This window comes from Pristiophorus japonicus, chromosome 1 (assembly GCF_044704955.1).
Source record: "Pristiophorus japonicus isolate sPriJap1 chromosome 1, sPriJap1.hap1, whole genome shotgun sequence".
Lineage (NCBI taxonomy): Eukaryota > Metazoa > Chordata > Chondrichthyes > Pristiophoridae > Pristiophorus > Pristiophorus japonicus.
Window position 1 is genome coordinate 77620692 of NC_091977.1, and position 12886 is coordinate 77633577.

A 12886-nucleotide genomic window follows, 5' to 3' on the forward strand; every position below is an offset into this window, starting at 1 on the left:
GATCCACCATCAACCCTTTAAGTATTACTCGCCGGTCTATTCTAGCCAATTCACGTCTCATACCATCGAAATTACTTTTCCTTAAGTTCAGGACTCATATGGGTATTACTTTTTTTTGAAAGTAAGTCTTAAAGTTCACTTACTTCCAATCATGTGCAGCAACTGTCCATCAAGTTGAATTCCCCTCTATCGAATTTGTGCCTTAAAATCTTGTCTTTCAGACTGTATCTGCAGTCTTTCACATATCTTAAAGAAGTTAACAAACTGCTTAATCATCAGTAGTTCTGATCAGGCTGTATTTGGAACTGAGCAGTCAGGAAATCAGAATTTACAGGCAGTAATTAATCATAGCTTTCATAAATTTCAGCTTTCCGATTCTGATCTCACTATCCTTCATGAAAAGATGCACGACTATCAAGATGACCTAATTAGGACCAGAAGGTGGCCTAGAATGAAAGTCCAAGCTGCTTAGTTGTGGATTACTGAGCACATCAGTAGTGGTTGAAAGGCAGAAAAGGATGTGTGGGACAAGCACCATGACTTGATAGTCATCAAGGTATCATGGAAATGTCTTACACATTAGCATGCATATGATCTGTTATGTCTCAAATAAAGCAATGTGACTGAGTACTGTAGACATGAGTAAGTGTGACCTTAGTCTCTTTATTCTGACTCCAGAGTGCTGGCACAGCATGGGAGGCCTGCTTATATACAGTGCTGCCAATGGATGCTCGGATCTCTTGGGACTGCAACAGATGCGCCCCCTGGTGGCAGTAGAATGCTGGTTACAAGATGTTGCATACATAACATCACTCCCCCCAAAAGTCAATAGTACATTTACTTACAGGGTGTGACGATCTGGAGCTTTCCGCTGCCTATCATCTCAGTACAAACACAGGTGCAGGTGAGTTGATTGGGCCTTCGCTGGGCTGCTGCGCAACTGGCCTTGCTAGGTTGCTGTGGTTGATGAGTTCAGCTTCATAGTTAAACGTGATGTCGGTTGCCACTTGTGTGTGTATCAGAGCGTCGAAGTTGATGATGTCCTCTTCAGGTTGCTCGTAGCTGTCTGTGAATCGCAGTTTGGTTTGGTCTAAATGCTTTCTGCAAGTTAGTCCATTTGTAAGTTTGACCTCAAACACCCTACTCCCTTCTTTGGCTATGACAGTGCCAGAAAGCCATTTGGGTCCATGTCCATAGTTGAGTACAAATACAGGGTCATTGACTTCAATATCGCGTGACAAATTTGCACGATCATGGTATATGCTTTGTTGATGCCGCCTGCCCTCGACATGATCGTGGAGATCAGGGTGGACTAGAGAGAGCCTTGTTTTGAGTGCCCTTTTCATGAGCAGTTCGGCAGGGGGAACCCCAGTGAGCGAGTAGGGTCTTGTGCGGTAGCTGAGCAGGACTCGGGACAGACGGGTCTGCAGGGAGCCTCCCGACACGCGTTTCAAGCTTTGCTTGATGGTTTGGACTGCCCGTTCTGCCTGGCCGTTGGATGCAGGCTTGAGCGGGGCAGATGTGATGTGCTAGATCCCATTGCGGGTCATGAATTCCTTGAATTCAGCGCTGGTGAAACAAGGCCCATTGTCGCTGACAAGGACATCAGGCAGGCCGTGCATGGCAAACATGGCTCGTAGGCTTTCAATAGTGGCAGTGGATGTGCTTACAGACATTGTTAGACACTCAATCCATTTTCAATAAGTGTCCACAACAACCAAAAACCTCTTGCCTAGAAACGTGCCAGCGAAGTCAACGTGGATCCTAGTCCATGGTTTGGAGGGCCATGACCACAAATTTAGCGGTACCTCGCTGGGTGCATTGCTCAGTTGAGAGCAAGTGTTGCATTGGCACACTCAAAACTTCAAATCTGAGTCGATACCGGGCCACCACACATGGGATTTGGTTAGAGCTTTCATCATTGATATGCCTGGATGGGTACTGTGTAGGTCACGTATGAACATTTCCCTGCCTTTCTTAGGCAAAACCACACGATTATCCCACAAAAGACAGTCCACCTGTATGGACATTTCGTCTTTGCGCTGCTGGATCGGCTTGATCTCTTCATGCATCACTGCTGGGACGCTGGACCAGCTCACATGGAGGATACAGTTTTTTACATGCGACAGTAAAGGATCCTGGCTGGTCCAGGTCCTGAACTGGCGGGCCGTAATGGGTGACTTTTCATTTTCAAATGCATCCATCACCAAGAGCAAGTCTGCTGGCTGTGCCATTTCCACCCCGGTGGTGGGCAATGGTAGCCGACTGAGAGCATTAGCGCAGTTCTCTGTGCCTGGCCTGTGGCGAATTACATAGTTATATGCAGACAGCATGAGCGCCAATCTTTGGCTGTGAGCAAAGGCATTGGTATTAATACCTTTGCTCTCTGAGAATAGCGATTTGAGCAGCTTGTGGTCAGTTTCTAACTCGAACTTAAGCCCAAACAGATACTGATGCATTTTTATCACCCCGTAAACGCATGCCAGAACTTCTTTTTTAATCATGCTCTAAGCCCTTTCGGCCTTGTACAAACTCTTGGATGCATAAGCGACCGGTTGCAATGTTCCCGATTTGTTTACTTGTTGTAACACACACCCGACCCCGTACGAAGCTGCATCGCAAGCTAGCACTAAACGTTTACATGGGTCATACAGAACAAGCATAACAGATTTCTGTCTTTCTCAAAAGCAGTCTCTTGTGATTTCCCCCAACTCCCTTGCATAGCAACACATGTAGAGATTCTAGCAAGGTGCTTAACCTGGTTAGGAAATTACCAAAATAATTGAGGAGACCCAGGAACAACCGCAGCTCCATCACATTCTGCGGTCTCGGAGCATTCTTGATGGCCTCCGCCTTGGTGTCGCTGCGTCAGATGCCATCTGCCGCGATTCTTCTCCCTAAGAACTTGACCTCTGGTGCCAGGAAAACACACTTCGAGTGTTTCAACCTGAGTCCCACATGATCTAGCCAACTTAGAACCTCTTCCTGGTTCTGCAATTGTTCGATGGTGTCCTGACCTGTGACCAGTATGTCGTCCTGGAAAACCACGGTACGCGGAACTGACTTTAGCAGACTCTCCATGTTTCTTTGAAAAATAGCTGCGGCCGATCGAATCCCAAACGGGCACCTGTAGTAGATGAACAGGCCTTTGTGCGTGTTGATACAGGTGAGGCCTTTCAAAGATTCCGCCAGCTCCTGCGTTATGTAGACAGAGGTCAGGTCCAACTTGGTGAACGTCTTCCCTCCTGCCAGCGTCGCAAATAGGTCGTTTACCTTGGCTTGCAGGTACTGGTCCTGCAGCAAAAAACGGTTAATCGTTACTTTATAGTCCCCACAAATTTGACCGTGCCATCGCCCTTGAGAACTGAAACAATTGGACTGGCCCACTCGTTGAACTCAACCGCTGAAATGAAGCCTTCTCGTTGCAGCCTGTCCAGCTCGATCTCCACTTTCTCTCGCATCATGTATGGCACCGCATGTGCCTTGTGGTGAGTGGGTCATGGACCTGGATCCAAGTGGATCTGCACCTTCGCCCCAGAGAAATTTCCGATGCCTGGCTCAAACAACGACAGGAATTGCTCAAATCCTGGGCACATGAGGTGTCGTCGATGGATGAAAGTGCTCGGATGTTGTCCCAGTTCCAGAAGATTTTTCCCAGCCAGCTTCTGCTGAACAGTGTGGGGCCATCTCGTGCTACAATCCATAGTGGTAGTTCATGCACCGCACCATCATAGGAGAATTTTACTGCTGCACTGCCAATTACAGGGATCAGCTCTTTAGTGTAATTTCTCAGCTTGGTATGAATAGGGCTCAGCTTGGGCCTTTGTGCCACAGCCTCTCAAAGGCCTTTTTGCTCATGATAGGCTGACTCGCACCCATGTCCAATTCCATGGATATTGGAATTCCGTTCAGTTCAACTTTTAACATGATCGGTGGACATTTTGTGGTGAAGGTGTGTACCCCGTACACTTCTGCCTCCTTGGTTCGAGTCTCTAGTTTAGTTTGATCTGCCATGGATTGGTCTTCCTCTGCAACGTGGTGGTTTGCAGGGTTTGCAGCTCGTCTGCACATTCGCTGGAAGTGTCTCATTGTTCCACAGCCTTTGCACGCATAGTGTTTGAAGCGGTTTTGATGGGCTCTGTTATGTATGTAAACCTGTAATTACCATGTCTAACCACCAGAGGGCTTATCCCTGGAGTCTCAAGGGATCTCACATTCCCTTGGGAGCACCTATATATAAGGAGGCCTCACAGGCTGGAAAGGCACTCTGAGATCTGTAATAAAGGAGTACGGTCACACTTACTTTGAGCTTGCAGTATCTAGTCTGACTCTTTATTCAAGATGTAACAACTGGCGACGAGATACAGATGGCAAACCCCACCGCAACAATACAGAGAACTGTGGGCATCCTGGAGAAATTTTCGGAGGGAGATGATTGGGAAACCTTCGTGGAGCGACTTGACCAATACTATGTGGCCAACAAGCTGGAAGGAGAAGGGAACGCTGCCAAACGAAGGGCGATCCTCCTCACCGTTTGCGGGGCACCAACGTATGGCCTCATGAAAAACCTGCTCGCTCCAGCAAAACCCACAGAGAAGTCGTATGATGATTTGTGTACACTGATCCAGGAGCATCTAAACCTGAAGAAAAGCGTTCTGATGGCGAGGTACCGGTTCTACACGTACAAGAGGTCTGAAGGCCAGGAAGTGGCGAGCTATGTCGCCGAGCTAAGGCGCCTTGCAGGACATTGCAAATTTGAACGACACTTGGAGCACATGCTCAGGAACTTCTTTGTACTTGGCATTGGCCATGAGGTAATATTTCGCAAACTTTTGACTATAAAGACCCCAATCTTGAGTAAAGCCACAGCAATAGCCCAGCCGTTTATTGCCACCAGTAACAATACTAAACAAAGTTCACAATGTGAACAATTTAACATTGTTTTCGAATCAAAATGTACATGGCAGGACTTACACGCCTGCAGCTGCACGTCCGCAGATGACTCAGAGTCCGCCATCAAGGGTGGTGAATACAAGCTAATTAACACCTTGTTGGCGCTGCGGGGGTGATCATCGATTCCATTCATGCCGCTTCAAAGGATACGTTTGCAAGGGCTGTGGAACAATGGGACACCTCCAACGCATGTGCAGGCGAACTGCAAACCCTGCGAATCCTGCAAACCACCATGTTGCAGAGGAGGACAGATTCACGGTGGATCATGACGAACCAAAGCCTCAGACAGAGAAGGCAGAGGTATATGGGGTGCACACATTTACCACAAAGTGTCCCCTGATAATGCTGAAGATTGAATTAAATTGACTCCCGGTGTCCATGGAGCTGGACACGGGTGTAAGCCAGTCCATAATGAGTAAAAAGATTTTCGATAAGTTGTGGTGCAACAAGGCCTCAAGGCCAGTTCTGACTCCCATTCGCTCCAAACTTAGAACGTACACAAAGGAACTGATTCCTGTAATTGGCAGTGCTACCGTAAATGTCTCCTACAATGGAACAGTGCAGAATTTACCACTCTGGGTGGTACCGGGCGGGCGATGGCCCCACGCTGTTCATCAGGAGCTGCCTGGAAAAGATACGCTGGAACTAGGATGACGTCCGAACGCTCTCATCCGTCAACGACACCTCATGTATCCAGGTCCTAAGCAAGTTCCCCTCGTTGTTCGAACCAGGCATCGGGAAGTTCCAAGGAGCAAAAGTGCTGATCAACTTGATTCCGGGGGCACGACCCATCCATCACAAGGCGAGCGCAGTACCTTACATGATGAGAGAGGGTGGAGATCGAGCTGGACAGGCTACAACAAGAGGGCATAATTTTGCAGCTTGAATCCAATGAGTGGGCCAATCTGATCATTCCAGTCCTCAAGGGATACGGCACCATCAGAATCTGTGGTGATTACAAAGTAACTATCAATCATTTCTCCCTGCAGGATCAATACCCGCTACCAAAGGCAGACGACCTATTTGCGATGCTGGCGGGAGGGAAAACGTTCATGAAGCTGGATTTAACCTCGGCCTACATGACGCAGGAGCTGGAGGAATCCTCGAGAGGCCTCATCTGCATCTTCACGCATAAAGGTCTTTTCGTTTACAACAGATGCCCGTTTGGGATTTGATTGGCCACGGCGATATTCCAGAGAAACATGGAAAGCTTGCTGAAGTCGGTCCCATACACCGTGGCCTTCCAGAATGACATCTTGGTTACAGGTCAAGACACCGTCGAGCACCTGCAGAACCTGGAGGCGATAGCACAGGCATTTATGTCCACCAGTGATAACACCAAACAAATCTCTCAGCACACAAGCGCTAGCAATGTTCATAAATTAACTGGAACTGTGCTTGCGAGCAAAAATGTACAGGGCAGAACCCACGAGTCTGCAACTGCCAGCAGACCTCAGGTGACCCAGATGACTCAGAGTCCCCAACAAAGGATGAATACAAGGCAATTCACACCTTGTTGGCATTGTGGAGGCTTCCATTCAGCCTATTCATGCCGCTTCAAAGAGTAAGTTTGCAAGAGCTGTGGAACAATGCGGCACCTCCAACGAGCTTGCAAATGAGCTGCAAGCTCTGCAAAACCTGCTAACCACCACGTGGCAGAGGAAGATCGGTCCATGGTGGATCAAAGCAATTTCAAGCCTCAGAGAGAGGAGGCAGATGCTGAAGTACATGGGGTGCACACATTTTCAACGAACAGTCCACCTATAATGCTAAACATAAAATTGAATGGCTTACCCTTAGCCATGGAACTGGACACTGGCGCTAGCCAATCCATCATGAGTAAAAAGATGTTTGAGAGACTGTGGTGCAACAAGGCATTCAGACCAGCCCTGAGCCCCATCCACACGAAACTGAGAACGTACACCAAAGAGCTTATCACTGTCCTGGGCAGTGCCATGGTCAAAGTCACCTACGAGGGCACGGTGCACGAACTGCCACTCTGGATTGTACCGAGCGATGGCTCCACATTGCTTGGAAGGAGCTAGCTGGGCAAAATCCTCTGGAACTGGGATGACATCCGAGCATTTCCTTCCCTTTTTGAGCCAGGCATTGGAAACTTTTCCGGGGCGAAGGTGCGGATCCACTTGGTCCTAGAGGCATGACCCATTCATCACAAGGCGCAAGCGGTACTTCACATGATGAGGGAGAGAGTGTAAATCGAGCTGTACAGGCTGCGATGCGAGGGCATCATCTCCCCAGTGGAATTCAGCGATTGGGCCAGCCCGATTGTTCCAGTACATGACGCAGGAGCTGGAGGAATCTTCCAAGGGCCTCATCTGCATTAACACGCACAAGGGACTGTTCATCTACAACAGATGTCAGTTTGGAATTCGGTCGGCTGCAGCGAGATTCCAGAGAAACATCGAGACTCTACTCAAGTCGGTACCACACACAGTGATCTTTCAGGATGACATATTGGTCATGGGTCGGGACACCGCCGAGCACCTACAAAACCTGGAGGAGGTCCTCCTGCGACTGGATCGCATAGGGCTGTGGCTGAAGAGGTCGAAATGCGTCTTCATGACAACAGAAGTGGAGTTTTTGGGAGAAAGATCGCGGCGGATGGCATTCGGCCCACAAACGCCAAGACAGAGGCTATCAGGAATGCGCCCAGGCCACAGAACGTCACGGAGCTGCGGTCGTTCCTGGGACTCCTTAACTATTTTGGTAACTTCCTACTGGGGTTAAGTACTCTTTTAGAGCCCCTACATGTGTTATTGCGCAAAGGTGAGAACTGGGTATGGGGAAAAAAAACAAGTAATTGCTTTTGAGAAAACCAGAAACATTTTATGCTCCAACAAGCTGCTTGCATTGTATAATCCATGTAAAAGAATTGTGCTAGCATGTTACGTGTCGTCGTATGGAGTCGGGTGTGTATTACAACAAGCTAACGTTGCGGGGGAGTTGCAACCTGCCGCCTATGCTTCCAGGAGCTTGTCTAAGGCCGAGAGGGCCAACAGCATGATTGAGAATGAGGCATTAGCATGTGTGTTCGGGGTAAAGAAATTGCATCAGTACCTGTTTGGCCTCAAATTTGAGCTGGAAACTGATCACAAGCCCCTCACATCCCTGTTCGCTGAAAACAAGAGTATAAATACTAATGCCTCAGCCCGCATACAAAGGTGGGCACGCGCGCTATCAGCGTATAACTATACCATCTGCCACAGGCCAGGCAGATGCTCTCAGTTGGCTACCATTGCCCACCATGGGGGTACAAATGGCACAGCCCGCAAACTTGTTGATGGTCATGGAAGAGTTTGAAATGATAAATCATCTGTCACGGCCCGCCAGATTAGGACTTGGACCAGCCAAGATCCTCTGCTGTCCCTAGTAAAAAACTGTGTACTGCATGGGAGCTGGGCCAGAATCCCCGTTGAAATGCAAGAGCTAATCAAGCCGTTCCAGCAGCGAAAGGACGAGCTGTCCATTCAGGCAGACTGCCTGTTGCAGGGTAACCGCGTAGTGCTACCAAAAAAGGGAAGGGAGACGTTCATCTCGGATCTCCACAGCACATACCCGGGTATAGTAATGATGAAAGCGATAGCCAGATCCCACGTGTGGTGGCCCGGTATCGACTCTGACTTAGAGTCCTGTGAACGACAATGCAGCGTATGTGCTCAGTTGAGCAATGCGCCCAGAGAGGCACCACTAAGTTTGTGGTCCTGGCCCTCCAGACCACGGTCGAGGATCCATGTCGACTATGCGGGCCCCTTTCTCGGTAAAATGTTCCTGGTGGTGGTCGACCAATATGTCGAGGAACCAACTAAGGGGGAGGCCATCTTAGACTGGGTGTTATGTAATGAGAGAGGATTAATTAGCAATCTCATTGTGCGAGGCCCCTTGGGGAAGAGTGACCATAATATAGTGGAATTCTGCATTAGGATGGAGAATGAAACAGTTAATTCAGAGACCATGGTCCAGAACTTCAAGAAGGCTAACTTTGAAGGTATGAGGCGTGAATTGGCTGGGATGGATTGGCAAATGATACTTAAGGGGTTGACTGTGGATGGGCAATGGCAGACATTTAGAGACCGCATGGATGAACTACAACAATTGTACATTCCTGTCTGGCATAAAAATAAAAAAGGGAAGGTGGCTCAACCGTGGCTATCAAGGGAAATCAGGGATAGTATTAAAGCCAAGGAAGTGGCATACAAATTGGCCAGAAATAGCAGCGAACCTGGGGACTGGGAGAAATTTAGAACTCAGCAGAGGAGGACAAAGGGTTTGATTAGGGCAGGGAAAATGGAGTATGAGAAGAAGCTTGCAGGGAACATTAAGACGGATTGCAAAAGTTTCTATAGATATGTAAAGAGAAAAAGGTTAGTAAAGACAAACGTAGGTCCTCTGCAGTCAGAATCAGGGGAAGTCATAACGGGGAACAAAGAAATGGCGGACCAATTGAACAAGTACTTTGGTTCGGTATTCACGAAGGAGGACACAAACAACCTTCCGGTTATAAAAGGGGTCGGAGGGTCTAGTAAGGAGGAGGAACTGAGAGAAATCCTTATTAGCCGGGAAATTGTGTTGGGGAAATTGATGGGATTGAAGGCCGATAAATCCCAGGGCCTGATGGACTGCATCCCAGAGTACTTAAGGAGGTGGCCTTGGAAATAGTGGATGCATTGACAGTCATTTTCCAACATTCCATTGACTCTGGATCAGTTCCTATAGAGTGGAGGGTAGCCAATGTAACCCCACTTTTTAAAAAAGGAGGGAGAGAGAAAACAGGGAATTATAGACCGGTCAGCCTGACAACGGTTGTGGGTAAAATGATGGAATCAATTATTAAGGATGTCATAGCAGTGCATTTGGAAAGAGGTGACATGATAGGTCCAAGTCAGCATGGATTTGTGAAAGGGAAATCATGCTTGACAAATCTTCTGGAATTTTTTGAGGATGTTTCCAGTAGAGTGGACAAGGGAGAACCAGTTGATGTGGTATATTTGGACTTTCAGAAGGCGTTTGACAAGGTCCCACACAAGAGATTGATGTGCAAAGTTAGAGCACATGGGATTGGGGGTAGTGTGCTGACATGGATTGAGAACTGGTTGTCAGACAGGAAGCAAAGAGTAGGAGTAAATGGGTACTTTTCAGAATGGCAGGCAGTGACTAGTGGGGTACCGCAAGGTTCTGTGCTGGGGCCCCAGCTGTTTACACTGCACATTAATGATTTAGATGAGGGGATTAAATGTAGTATCTCCAAATTTGCGGATGACACTAAGTTGGGTGGCAGTGTGAGCTGCGAGGAGGATGCTGTGAGGCTGCAGAGCGACTTGGATAGGTTAGGTGAGTGGGCAAATGCATGGCAGATGAAGTATAATGTGGATAAATGTGAGGTTATCCACTTTGGTGGTAAAAACAGAGAGACAGACTATTATCTGAATGGTGACAGATTAGGAAAAGGGGAGGTGCAAAGAGACCTGGGTGTCGTGGTACATCAGTCATTGAAGGTTGGCATGCAGGTGCAGCAGGCGGTTAAGAAAGCAAATGGCATGTTGGCCTTCATAGCAAGGGGATTTGAGTACAGGGGCAGGGAAGTGTTGCTACAGTTGTACAGGGCATTGGTGAGGCCACACCTGGAGTATTGTGTACAGTTTTGGTCTCCTAACCTGAGGAAGGACATTCTTGCTATTGAGGGAGTGCAGCGAAGGTTCACCAGACTGATTCCCGGGATGGCGGGACTGACCTATCAAGAAAGACTGGATCAACTGGGCTTGTATTTACTGGAGTTCAGAAGAATGAGAGGGGACCTCATAGAAACATTTAAAATTCTGACGGGGTTAGACAGGTTAGATGCAGGAAGAATGTTCCCAATGTTGGGGAAGTCCAGAACCAGAGGTCACAGTCTAAGGATAAGGGGTAAGCCATTTAGGACCGAGATGAGGAGGAACTTCTTCACCCAGAGAGTGGTGAACCTGTGGAATTCTCTACCACAGAAAGTTGTTGAGGCCAATTCACTAAATATATTCAAAAAGGAGTTAGATGAAGTCCTTACTACTAGGGGGATCAAGGGGTATGGCGAGGAAGCAGGAATGGGGTACTGAAGTTGAATGTTCAGCCATGAACTCATTGAATGGCGGTGCAGGCTAGAAGGGCCGAATGGCCTACTCCTGCACCTATTTTCTATGTTTCTATGTCTATGCTTTTTCAAAATGGATTGAATGTGAAATAATATCGGGAAGCACCGCCACCGCCACCATTGAAAGCCTGAGGGCCATGTTTGCCACCCATGGCCTGCCTGACATACTGGTCAGTGACGACGGGCCATGTTTCACCGGTGCCGAATTTAAAGAATTCATGACCCGCAATGGGATCAAACATGTCACCTCGGCCCCGTTTAAACCAGCCTCCAATGGGCAGGCAAAACGGGCAGTACAAACCATCAAACAGAGCCTTAAACGAGTCACAGAAGGCTCACTCCAAACGCACCTGTCCCGAGTACTGCTCTGCTACCGCACGAGACCCCACTCGCTCACAGGGGTGCCTCCGGCTGAGCTACTCATGAAAAGGACACTTAAAACCAGACTCTCGCTGGTTCACCCCAACCTGCTTGATCAGGTAGAGAGCAGGCAGCAGCAACAAAATGTAAATGATAGTCGCGCCACTGTGTCACGGGAAATTGGTCTGAATTACCCTGTGTATGTGCTAAACTATGGACATGGTCCCAAGTGGATCGCGCGCACTTGAAAGGAATAGTCTGTTTGTAGTCAAACTAGACAATGGACAAATTTGCAGAAAGCACCTGGACCAAGCGAGGCTGCAGTTCACAGACTGCCCTGAACAACCCACAGCAGACACCACCTTTTTCAAGCCCACAACACACACCCAAAGGATCAACGACACCACCCCGGACCAGGAAATCGAACCCGTCACGCCCAACAGCCCAGCGAGACCAGGCTCACCCAGCAGCCCAGCAGGGCCAACAACACGCCAGCCCAGCGAGGGCACAGCCAACACATCAGAACAGACATTTGTACCGAGGCGGTCCACCAGGGAAAGAAAGGCTCCCGACCGCCTCACCTTGTAAATAGTTTTCACTTTGACTTTCAGCGGGAGGGGGGGAAGTGATGTTGTGTATCTGTAAAGAATGCACGCCCATGTTCCGCCACCAGGGAGCTCATCCCCTGAAGTCCCAAGGGATCCCAGCATCCCTTGGGAGCACTGTATATAATCCGGCCCCTAAGGCCTGTTCCTCACTCTGGAGTGTCTTATTAAAGACTGATGTCACTGTTACTTTAACCTCCCCGTGTGCAGCCTCATCTGTGTTACGAACACAATAGATTGAATATGTAATAATGTCAGCAAGCACGTCCGCTGCCACCATTGAAAGCCGACGGGCCATCTTTGCCACGCACGACCTGCCTGATGTCCTTGTAAGTGACAATGGGCTGTGCTTTACCAGTGCCAAATTTAAAGAATTCATGACACACAATGGGGTCAAACATGTCACATCTGCCCCGTTTAAGCCAGCATCCAATGGTCAGGCAGAACGAGCAATTCAAACAATCAAGCAGAGCATGAAAAGGGTAACTGAAGACTCACTGCAGAGTCGCTTATGCCGAGTCCTGCTTAGTTACCGCACAAGACCCCACTCGCTCACCGGGGTCCCTCCCGCTGAATGGCTCATGAAAAGGGCAGTCAAGACAAGGCTCTCGTTAGTCCACCCTGATCTACACGAACAGGTAGAGAGCAGATGGCTTCAACAGAATACGTATCATGATCGCGCAAGTGTATCATGCGAAATTGAAGTAAATGATCCTGTATTTGTGATGAACTATGGACAAGGTCCCAAGTGGATTGCTGGTACTATTTTGGCCAAAGAGGGGAGTAGGGTGTTTGTGGTCAAACTCACAAATGAACTCACCTGCAG